This window comes from Mercenaria mercenaria, chromosome 16 (assembly GCF_021730395.1).
Source record: "Mercenaria mercenaria strain notata chromosome 16, MADL_Memer_1, whole genome shotgun sequence".
NCBI classification, from domain to species: Eukaryota; Metazoa; Mollusca; class Bivalvia; order Venerida; family Veneridae; genus Mercenaria; species Mercenaria mercenaria.
In genome coordinates this window covers 46,698,987-46,712,224 of record NC_069376.1, presented here as the reverse complement: position 1 = coordinate 46,712,224, position 13,238 = coordinate 46,698,987, and the positions used below count along the sequence as shown (strand labels likewise).

The 13,238-nt window shown below is 34.1% G+C and overlaps 1 long non-coding RNA gene across 1 annotated transcript; it reads right to left on the bottom strand.

The window, feature by feature from the left end:
* Positions 1 to 2,433: 2,433 nt before the first annotated feature.
* LOC128549678 (uncharacterized) lies at positions 2,434 to 4,556 on the bottom strand. The gene is made up of 2 exons (XR_008367853.1): positions 4,082 to 4,556; positions 2,434 to 3,172 (listed from the first exon to the last, which is right to left on the bottom strand). It is a non-coding gene; the product is annotated as an uncharacterized LOC128549678 (long non-coding RNA).
* Positions 4,557 to 13,238: the final 8,682 nt, after the last annotated feature.

Below are 13,238 nucleotides of genomic sequence, written 5' to 3'. Positions count from 1 at the left end.
ATTTTATCATTTTCTCAAATTTAACAGGTTAGTCCATAAAACTGTCCCAGAATGCAAAAAATGAAGTTCTATATTTCAAAATTTCCAGGGTGGGGGGGGGGGGGGTGCAGGGGATCGGACCCCCTCTGAGAAAATTGGATGTGTCCGTGCATGGTCACTATACCTGTCCAGTACTGGACATTATGGTAAACGCTTCTTTCCTGCACAATTGACAATTTCGCAACTTCTGTCCGGTTTGTACAAATTTCTGGCCGCGATAAACCATTTGTCTTGTGTTACTGTTGTTATTGTTTGATAACAGAATAAGTAGATTTTTTTCATACGTAAGTATAGAAAATGACGCTAACGTCAAAGCTTTATTACGCTATTATGTAATGGCTTTATTTCCCTTCTGCGACGTCAAACATGTGATCGTAAAAAAGTTTTTAAATGAATAGAAAAATAAAATCATAATCATTAAAAGGTCGTGAGGCTCTCACTTTCATGATCATTCTTAGTATATTTTTGTTTGAACTATTTATGAAACCCTGTCATAGTACAAAATAGGATTTAATTACTGCTAAGTATAATAATATATAATATATAGATATTGAAACATGGTCAGGAACGGTCAAAAACAACAGGCCGTTTTAAATAGGATGTACGCACATACATCAGCGCAAGTCCCAATATCATATTCATATAGAATGGGTAAGATATGTACACACGTGGTCTTTTGCTTCCGATCTTGTGCTGTGGTTCCTGAAGGTGCAGCGTTAGCATCCAATTTCAAGATGATCAAATATTCATCATAATATTTGATATACGGATTTACAATACAAAGGTATGCCGGCATGCGTTAAGGGGACGCATATTGCTACATTCACAGTTCATACAGCAATGCGGAAGGGGTGCATATTCAAGAAATCGATGGTGGGAAAATAAAAAACATATTCCTAAACTGATATAATACTGATGGACACCTGTAATATTCAGTATTTTGTGGATAAGGATGTGGTACTATGAATGTAATAGGAAAACAGAGGTCTTTGTGAAAGTACATTCAACACAAAATATTAAGCTTTTGTATAAGGAAAATACAGGTTTTTTACAATAACAGTGTTCCAAATAATGTTGAAGGGATGAGATTTTCTTTCTAACACACCAGGTTTGCTTAAACATGTAAAAATTTAACGCCACGTCTGTTAATCTCGGGATGGACGCCATATTTCTCATTGATAAAAAATGTAAACAAAAAAGTCAGAGTGGGATTAGCATTGCAAGGGCATAACATGACATTCTACACAATGAATACCTTAGAAAAGATATCTAAGATGCTACACAGGTCAGGCGGGTTAAATGCATAATGTCGATCACTTGAAATTCATCTTGAAAAGGTGGTTAATTTTACTTTGTTTACATGGTTTTTAATTTTCCCACGACTTCTCGGCGATTCACTGCAAATGTATTACTGCGCCTGACGAAAGGTAACTCTAATAAACAACGGGAGACAACTTAGGTGTCAGCACGTGTACGATTTTTAAAAAAACATGTCGATGATTATAATTTCTTATCAAATAATGAATCCTATTCAGATATTCGTCTTTAATATGAGAAAATTATTAATTTCTGTGGACATTTGTCAAAAAATATTACTTACAGTGACTACTTTGCGCATCAAACTGGTTTCCGCTTCAGTTGTGAGGCACTTCCGTTATACTTTTGACAACAATAACAAAACACAAAATGAATCAATAAAGTCACTTATAAACCGACTGCTACTTAAATCAGTGTAAGTAAAGTTGTTGTTACAACATTATACATGTTCGTTACGTTATGAGATAAAGTTTATCTTGAACTGCATAATCCATTAATTACGTTTAGATGATATTGCATTTACAACTTATTTGACCCCGTTTTTTACGTGAATGACAGCATTCTCGTGCAACTCGTGCAAACAGAGTTATGAAAAGTATGGTGGAGAATTCAAGGACAAATTATAAATGACATTAAAGTGAGGATAACTGTATATTCGTCCAGTTTTGATCATTGACATTCCAGCTGTGTATTAGTAACTTTTGTGAACAAGATTAGAATGTTGCTTTTCCACATATACACATTGATTGGACCTCTCAACCAAATTTCATACCTTATTTTAGGGATTTTTAAGACAATACATTTTCAAAAGTTTGTTGAATGTGTTTTGATATTTAAGTGCATTGTAGTTCATGAATACCAAGTTAAAAATTAATAATGGCAACATTTCTAGGCCTTTATTGTAAGCCACTAGACTTCTGTAACGATAAATGTTTAATGTATTAAGGGGAATATACTCTTATAGTTTTAGAATGTGGCATTCCTTGACCACCGTATCTTTTCTTATGCACTACTTTGTAAACAAACTAAATAATGAGTTTTAGCTCACATATGCGAAATGAAAAGCAAGACAGTGAACTTATTTCACATTCTTTCTTTAAATTAGAATCTGTAGGACATTGATAAATGTTTGGACAAAGTGAAGCACTATTATTTTCGCACCAAAAAGTCTTAATTGTTGACTTTGAATGTACACAAGAAGTCTTATGTAATTCAACAATAACTTTCTTATTTCAGTTTTTCTCATTTTTATTTTAGTGAGCAATCCTTTGTGTACTTATAACAGTTGAAACAGTATTCATTTCATTTACCAAAACCTTGTACTTTTTTGCAGGTAAATTTTATAATACCCCACCCACTTTTTTCTAATTTCAAAGTATGCGTCCCCTTAAATGAAGTGATGCAGGGATATTGATTTGAACGAATGTGCTTTCGCGTGAAACAAAACACAATTGTTTGAAGTAACTCTATCTCTAACTTATTACCGTCCATTATTTATGCAAAACGCATATTTCATCAGTTCCATTTATGAATAGTTTCAGAATAGTTGTATCGCGAAGGCATTTGAAGCAAAGTTCGAAAGTTCATTAACCACAAAAGTACAGTGAATCATTCTTTGTAGAACTTTGTAACAAGAAGTAAATTAGCAATGTTTACGTCCGCCTAATCCAGTGACAGCGGTTCTTACTCCGACTATTACGGTGGCAGCGTTTCTCAACCAGTCTTTTTCCTGGTGGCAGTGCTTCATACGCCGCATAAATGTCAGGATTCTGCTTATATAGACACCCAATTACTGGTTTTCACCATAGCTGGCACCCTAGAATTGTTAAATAATTTTAAGCTATTTTCACACTTTGGTTCAAACAAATTGAGTGTACTTCAAAGAACACATTTGTAATATTCCTTACTGTTTGAAGTGGTCAATCACATTTGAGTTAAGAAATAACTTATAGCAAAACAGTGCTTTATCACTATTTATACACGATGGGCGGTTATATGTCGGGCGTAATAATTTCGGACGACTTATAACCGCCCGAGTGTATAAATAGTAATAAAGCACTGTTTTCCTATAAATTATTTCGACTCTAATATGTTCTTTATTGTAAAATTTATATCAAATATGATGGAACTGTTTCTTCGCGCAAGCATGGCGCCAATAGTAGGTATTTGTTAAAACACGCCAGGACCGGAAACGGTAATACGTCTTGCGGCAGAATTCAGTTCGAGCGAAAATTATTGCGAATTATTCAGCAAAGCGAACAACTAATTCAGTATGTGTTTAAATTAATAAAAACATATGTGCAGTGTGACATTCCTTTAAAACATGTTATTAAGTAAAATATTTCATGAAATTTGATAGCGCTATTTCTTGATGCGTACATGGCGCTAAATATCACGTTGACGTGACGTCAACATAACATCGTTGTGATGATTAAAGCATTTTGTTTTATGCTAACTGGTGAAATACTGAAAAATATCAGTGAGATATTTCTCTATATCATTCACAGAGCCGAACTTCTTTTTTTTTAGATAAAATTATCTCTCTTGAAATATATTCTATAATTAACTCCCTTTGTTGCCTTTATAATTGCTGGTACCCTATTATTATCATAACATTCAAGCCATCAGGAGACATGTACAGCTAGATAATCCTATATAGGACAAGCTAGCTATAATAAACTTTGCAAAAGAAATAACAGTAGATCTAATGCTCTAGAAATGTTACCTTGGTTGCTTGGCCTTGCCGTAGTAGCTATAGTATAGATACGTATTTCCTCCACTTTTCATCGGTTCCTCACTATCGTATGGTAGATTTTACTGGCGACAGCACATTTAGTTGGTTGTTGTTTTAGTTTATTAACACAAGACATCAACTCAACCTTACGTAATATGCCAGTATTTTCGTCGAAATTCTTCCCCACCCAGCCAGTTGTGTTCCAAATTCCATCCCTATTCGTTATACTATACAGCTCCTAGACCAATATTTCCATTAAATCCATGATGATATTTAATACTGCAGCTTGATTTTCCAAGGACTTTTGGATATTCCCCAGTTGTTTACGCTTTTCGTGTTGTTTTTTAATCTGACCTTCAGCGTTTGTAAACAAAGCAAGCTTCCGGTTATTCAACGAACTGACGGCATTGACCGAAAAGATATAAATATGCTTACTTAACTTCTGTCTGTTGGCCGCGGATTGTGCATTTTTTAACAAAATATTTTAAATGTAGTTTTTGATTTCAAAACAAAATGGCGTCGTATTGATTTAACGGACCTAATCACCAATATTCGTTATTAATGTGCCTGAGCGTCCATGGTAATTTAGTGGATGCATCATATGTAACACGGTAGCCTAAATAAATCTTAATATCATCATGAAGTATTGGTCTTATTTGAACATGTAAGCATGTAATAAACAGAAAATTCGTTCATCTTCACCAATTAGCATAAAATAAAAAGAAAATTTGTTTGTTTGCAGTGTGATATCGAAATATATCTTCACCGATAAGGGAGACAATTCTGATATTTTCACTCGGGCTCCGCCTTCGTGAAAATATTCAATTGTCTCCCTTATCGGTATATCACACTGCAAACAAACAAATATCCTCTATGTTAGTCATATTAGAATAACATTTTAAGAACTTTTGGTTTTTTATATATTCTGTTACAGAATTGTTTCAGGAACAAAAAGACCCATCACATATAGTTATTTCCCTATTGAAAATGTATACTTTTATGAAATTTTGTAATTACCTTCCTTTAATATAAAAGTATCTAAAAACTGCTCTATTTCTTTTGATTTCAATATAATTTCTAGTTTTACATTTGCATTTGATAAATATTGGGATATATCAACAACCTGAAACAAAAGGCAAGTTTTAAAACAGCGGGTAGCTTCGGAATTCATCTATTTCCAATCTGTCTTGTTTGCAACTTTGTTATGACAGAACATTATCCGATCTAAAACTTCAGGTTTTGATCGTTCTACCGCTATGTATTCGTGCCATGGTGGAGTCATGAGTTAACGATTATTTTCATTCATTAGACAAATAACTTGAAATCGATTCATCATACCTAACCTAAAACATTACACCCAGACGGTATGAATGACAAAGTTACTTAACGACTTATATGTTTTTAATAATAACAATGCTATCGTTAGTTTCTATTTGTCAGTTTTACATATATTGCTTTTTTTGTTAATTGAACTAGTAACACAGCAACTAACATTTACTAATCAGTTATATATTCTAACATTGTAAGTAGTGTTGTAAATAAGCTAGAGTTTCGACACCTGGTCAATCCCAATGGGTATCTTCATAGTTCGGAGAGCGTCTTGTATGTTAATCGGTGTTTACTTGCGCTTCATTGGAATATTATGTGATGTCAATATTTTAATGGTAGCGATGTTTGATAAAAAAAACAATATCAGAGTCATTTAAATCAATTTAATTAATTATAGTTTATTTGTGATATATATGTTTTTTATGAATGTTTTATTTTAGTAAAGATGAAAGTCTTTTGTAATTCTAATCATAGAATGGCCATGCACATTTTATGTTTATGTATATTTGAGCCGCGTCATGAGAAAACCAACGTAGTGGGTTTGCGACCAGCTAACAGTTCCTCTAATTGCAATAGGCTTTGAAAGCGAACAGCGTGGATTCTGACCAGACTGCGCAGATGCGCAGGCTGGTCTGGATCAATGCTGGTCGCAAACGCACTAGGTTGGTTTTCTCATGGCGCGGCTCATTTAATGGTTTTTATTATTTGTATATGGATGAGCCTATCATAAAGAATAAAATCTTTAAGACAAATTTTAATTACGACCTGTATGAACAGATACACTTTTTATTTATTAATTTGCTAACCGTCTTGTTCGCATACTTATTTACATTTTAATATCTATGTATTTATGTATTTACTTATTTATGCATTCATTAAATGCTCATTTATCTTTATTTCGCATATTTAAAGCTGAAGTGAAAATCCTCGAATACATTTTCATGTTAAAAAGTCTTGTAAAGATTAAATGAATAATTTAACATAGTCACATCCGTGATCGTATAGTTACTAACAACGAGTTCAGTTATAAGTTTACCTACAACTTTTATTCTTATTTGAGCCGTGCCATGGGAAAACCAACATAGTGGGTATGCGACCAGCATGGATCCAAACCAGCCTGCGCATCCGCGCAGTCTGGTCAGGCTCCATGCTGTTCGCTTTTAAAGCCTATTGGAATTGGAGAAACTATTAGCGAACAGCATGGATCCTGACCAGACAGCGCGGATGCGCAGGCTGGTCTGGATCCATGCTGGTCGCATACCCACTATGTTGGTTTTCTCATGGCATGGCTCATTTCATGTTTACTCAGAAACACAACTTTTATAGCACATATATCATTGGGTCTAACAATTAGATCTCGTCCAATGGAGTAAAACATTTTTGATTGACATTTTAAGTTAAGTTATAATTTCTATCTACCTTGGTGATATGACATAAATTACACTTCACGTACTAATTAATACAAATTGTTAATAAGAAACCTGATGTAGCACTCATATAGCATCTATTGTTTTCAACTTGTGATCCGTCAAATCGGTAACATGTAGAACATATAAGACAACGTTGAAATAAAATAAAATATATAATACATGTATACATGATTTGAACAGACATCAAAAGTCAATAAAATCAATCACAAAACAAAAATTCATATACACATGATAACACAAATATTTAACTATGTTACAATAATGATAAACTCAATTTGCAATAGTTAGACGTCTGAAGTAATATCTTTCATAGGATTCCAGCTCGGTTCATGGACGGTAGTGGAAATGCAACTACCGTCTATACCCTCTAGCCCCGGGTTGGGCAGAACTCAGCATTTACAAGCACAGTTTACAAGTACCGAAATGAAATTTAGAAACCCGCAGGTGTATTCATACGGCGGTGTACATGGAACCTTCAATAATACACAGCGTGCAATTCCTTGAAAAGCGGCGGATGGTCCCTTGTGAAAATAATGCCTAATGCCCTAAATGAGAAAATGATAGACAAAACTGGAGTTTAGAGATGGGATCTGAGGTTACTGAGCCTGTATATCACAGAAACAATGTCAAAAGACAAAATAAAAAAGCAGGTAACATAGCCTATGGGTGATAAGACATAAAAAAATCGGAGAACTGGAACCAATCAAGCCGAAACATTCAAGCTGAAAAATGAAATAGTACACATACACAACAAAAACGTCGTACTGAACGTTCTGAAGAGATTCTGATCAGACTTGGGGTAATCAAATACAGTAATTGTAATCACCTGTAATTGATAACTCAAATACACATATTCAAATGTATTTTATTACCCAGATGAATCTGATTACATATAATGTAATTCAATCAATTACAGTGAATATTCAGTCTGCAATTATGATTACTTTTAATTACTCTCTGATTACTGGAGGAATACTATGACGCCGGGGAATAGATATATAAATTTACAATGTAAGTGATTGCTCCACTTCTTCTGGAGAAAATTCCTAATAAGTTCAATGTAGTCAAAAACATTTCAGTTCATTATTATCCCTAATCAATTGAGAGGTATAATAAATGCAGTTTGTCATCTTTTTGTAGCCTTAACTTATTGAGGTCACCTACATTACCTGTTGTGGGAACTTCAGGTATTATGTACAGGTGAGAAAAATATGACATTTAGCAGCTAATATACCAACAATTTACACAATGCCCCTTGGTAATGCAAACATGACATTCCTGAATTGAAATCAAAATGAAATTACTAGGTTAAGGCTACTTTATACTGCAAAATTCACTGAGACTTTTTAACATGACATAACATAACATAACATAACATAATACAACACAACACAACACAACAACATCACATCGAAATCGACATCGACGTGACGTGACGTGACGTGACGTGACGTGACGTGACATGACATACATCACATCACATCGACATGACATGACATGACATGACATATGTTTCATTTGGCATAAAACTACAATAGCACATTTATAGCCACAATGTTCATACATGTAATATGTAAATACACAATAAAGTTTCACAGTATATAACCGTTTTATAGAGAAATTCGTATTAATACGCAGACTATATGTATATCATCGAAATTTTATGTAATGGAGATCTCAGTTCAGTATATTAAAAATGATAGAAGCATTCACTTCAGTAAGATTTTTGTAAGCAATTTCTTCTCTGCAAGATATAATTGCAACCAAACACTACTGAAAGATGTCAAAAGTGGGTGCTGGATTATATCTATATAACCAAGGGCTGTTCTGGGCCCATATAGGCCAAATGTAAAATGTGTCCATCCATAATTTCTGGGGTACATTGTTGATACATTTTTGTATTTAAATTTTCAACCCATTGACACAGTTTTTGTTAAAGTATTAATTGATTTTATATAAAAATACCTGGAAGCATAGATACTGAATATTTGAAAACGGAAATTATGTTTTTATTTTGTCACTGCTTTAATAAAGGTTTAAAAATGCAATAAAATTCACAATGTAATGATGATTAAGTACAACGATACCCTTAAGTGAGATACGATGCCAAAAAAAAAGTTTCTGGATTTCCAGATTAATGAATCATTAATTGCATTATCAAATCTGTAAATAAAGTTTATAACAATATATTCAGTTGGTTGCCTATATTTCTGTAGTCCAAACAAATGATTATATTGAAAGTAATCAAATGTAATCATGATTACTTCAATGTAAGTAATGTAATACAATTAATTACTGATGGGAATTTAGAGTAATCAAATGTAATTGTAATTAGAAAACATCGAAGTAATTGTAATGTAATCAATTACCGACACGTGCAATCAGCCTCAAGCCTGATTCTGATAGAAAGTACGGGGAGACTTTTTACGGCCACTACACGGCAGAAACAATGCTGCTGTGATAATTAAATAAAAAAGGTCGCACAACACGACATAAATGAAAATGTTACAGACTCAGTGTGATTGAGCCTGTTCATGTAGGGTAGTGGAAATGAAAGAATTAGATATTATTTTTGTGTAGCAGGTATGCTACATGTTGTATGAGAGGGTTAAAAACCTTTGGGTAAATAAAAATGAAGTAGGGAGTTGGGGAAGGTATTATAAGCAATGAGTGAGTGTGACTGTTTCCACAGTAATTATAAGTGACTGCTGGTTCCATTGTTACTTTCAAAACTTGGCAAATACAAAATATTCTTTTCTCATTCTAAACACACAATTAATAATCATTTTCATTAAAATCCTTTTTTTTTCCTTATATGTTTTTAAAATAGAGAAAAAAAAAACGACTGAAATCTTCCGTGATGTAAAGTACATACTTTGTTGTTTTTCCTTTTGCATTCTTCGCCAACAGATTCGTTAAATTAGTACATACTTTATCCTCAGGTTTTCGAAATAACACGTTTCATCATTCGTACCAAAAATAGACATTAATATCGATACAAGTACCAGCTTTTACAAAAAATGACACCCAAATAATTGAAGGTCTTACCACTACGACTATTCGAAGCAAGGCCTTTAGTAACAACAAAACTATAGCCTTAAGACTTAACTAGCTTATGTAAAAATGACGACTACTTGCTTTGCAACCTTGAGCAAACTCGGACAATGGCAGTTATTAGGTAATTCTATCTTGAACCATAACCTCCAGGTACACTCTGTACTTAGCAGATTAAACTGATTGTTAAAACCGTTTTGAAAATGTGACAACTTTATCGGATAAAGGTAATTAGGAAAATTCTTTAGCAAAAAGAAGCTGTGTTTTCAAGTGGCTTTCAACAGATCGCGGTTACGGAATTCATTTTTGAGTGTCAGGACTGTATGATAATGAGAAGTGTGACCGTAGGTTGCCCTTAGGTTGCCCTTTGGATCACAGATCATGTAGCTTATGAGTGTTTGAAGTTTGTAACATATGGCAAATAACAGACCCTGCGAACGCTTCATCTGAATCTGACCTTTGGGTATTTGTTTTCATATCAAAGAAGTATTGTTCAGCGATTGCTAGTTATAGTTCGCATCAGTGGGGAAAGTGTTTTGGCAGACGTAGCGTAAATTAAAAACAGAAGTCTGAAAAGTTGTTCACGTGCGACATAAATATCGGTGTTAATATTAGATGTATTCACTTTATACCACGATTTTATGTACTAACTAGCAGATTTTAAAGGGTTCGCATCTACGAAACACCAATCTTTGATTGATGCACATTTTTAAAACAATTTTTAACTATCATGAATATTCTATCTACGTGTAGAGCATGTTTGAATTCTGCCATCATTCGATCTGGTTCTTAATAATTTACAGCATGTTTTATACATTACCTAAAAAGATCATTTTATTCTTCGTCTTTTAAAAATCAAAGGCATGTATTTGTTGCAGAAAAAAAAACCCTAAACGTATGGGTAGTTTGTATCATTAATTTGTAGAAAATATAACTGATAACGCTGATGCTGTTGTTTTTGAATTCTAAATCTATCATTTCGTGTTGTTACTTATGTCACAATACATTTTCATGAATATAAAGTCAGGGTATTTCAAGAGGTCCTATTGACATAAGTCAGCAGATAAGTCCAATATTTTAAAAGTTGTAGAAGTATTTTGACAGATTTAACATTAGTTAATGTTTAACACCTGTAAAATAAGTAAATTACATAATTATTAAAAACATTGTAGACAATATTTATGTATCAAATAAATGAGTCGATGTATCGTATTTTTATGATATTTGTTAAATTATGATCTGATTTAACAAAAACGTCTTCCCTTTGATATAAAACACTTAAACGAAATATACATTAAGACTCTAACTGTTATTAAACAGCCACTTTACATGTTTTTGGTAACGCATACTTTGTTATGTAAATTACATACCTGTTAGTGGTTTTGCTGGTAATAAGATAAACATGTTTACATTTTGTATACATATACCATATTGTCTTATTTATATACAAAGTATGACAAATAATAGTCTGTATAAACATGTTAACGGTAACGTAAAAATAGACATGTTAGTGGTAACGTTTAGATAGACTGTAACGACCACCAGATGGCAGAATTGTTGGATTGATGCCTTTTACCATATTCCTTCAGAAAATCAGAAAATGATAGTGTAAAAATATCCCTTAGGGAGGGGTATTGGTAGCTGATGGTCTGATAAAAAATAGCACCATATTGTGATCAAATGCACTGTAAAACCATCATTGACCAAATGTTTCAACACACACATCCTGTTAGTTACTCTTATTTCTATAATTCTTATTGACTAGATTAGAATATTTTAGCAAAAGATCACGTGAAAATTTACACACTCAATTAATAAGATGGGTACAGACATAGTCTACTAAGTATGACATACACATGTGCGTGTGTTTAGAAGACAACATGGATAGAATTTCATTTTAAGTTTATTTTAACCGCGTTTAGAAGGTATCATTAGGGATACCGGAGCTGTTCTACTTTTTACAGCATCGCTCAACATATTCAGGATGAGCTATTGTAATCACTCACCGTCCGTTGTACGTCCGTTCGCCTTCCACACTTTTGTTTAAAACGTCATGCAACCTCCTCAGAAACCGTTCGATGGAAGCTGACAAAAACTTTGCCTAGATGTTCTTTTCTCTTCGAAAGTTGTCCACCTGGTTGCAGATAGAGGCCACTAGAACTAAGACCTAAGCTCCGATTCTGACACAAATGTTTTAAAAATGGTCATAAGGCCAGATAATACACATATTTCAATCCTGCTCCTCAATCCTGCTCCTTACCGGCGAATTCTTCATGTGAGGAAGCTATCCAGCTGGCTTACGGAAGGTCGGTGGTTCTACCCAGGTGTCTGCTCGTGATGAAATACTGCACACAGATTCACATGAGGTCTTCCTCCACCATAAAAAGCTGGGAAGCCGCCATATGACCTATAATTGTGTCGGTGCGACGTAAAACCCAACAAAATAAATAAATAATGCTCTTTTCGATAATCCGGGAAGAAAAACGAATAGAGATACAAATGTTACAGGCTCGTGTACTAACCATATCTTCGCAAACTCTCAGTCTAATACCGCAGTCACACATACGGCGCGGAAAGCTACGTCTAGCCACGGACATAAACGTAGTTATCCGTATCGATCCGTACATGAGCCGCACAGATTGGTACGGATTTATACGGATTACTACTTTAAGGTACGGCTCAGGTACGGATCGATGCGGATTACTACGTTTCTATCGGTGGTCAAACGTAGCTATCCGCAACGTCTGTGTGTGACTGGGGTTTATGCACGCTTAACAGACCAGGGCACCAACCATCTCCTAGAGATCTTCAATACAGATCTACAAGGTTTGGCCAACAATCATTTTTTCAAGATCTTCTATACAAAACTAACAGGCCTGGGCCCCAACCAATTAATCGAGACCATCTATACAAATTAAAAGTGCTCGGGCACATACCATTTCCTCGAGACGTTTTTGTACAAATCAAACAGTCTCTGATACATACCATTTCCTCAATTTTTTTGTAGAAATCGAATAGCTCGGACACATACCATTTCCTCGAGAGTTTTGTACAAATCAACAACCATTTCTTACAAATCTAGCAGGCTCGTATACCAACGATTCATTGAGATATTCTATACCTATCAAACAGGCTCGGGCACCAACCATTTCACTGAAATATTCTGTTTAGTGCTGACACACTTGAACACCAACAAATTCTTCATGATTCTGCATATCTAGTACAAATCTGTACTGAAATGCCATGAAGTTATGACAAAACACACTAAATGTTAAACGAAAAGAAATATATACAAACATTATTTTGAACCAACTGCTAGGTATTCACACGTGTTG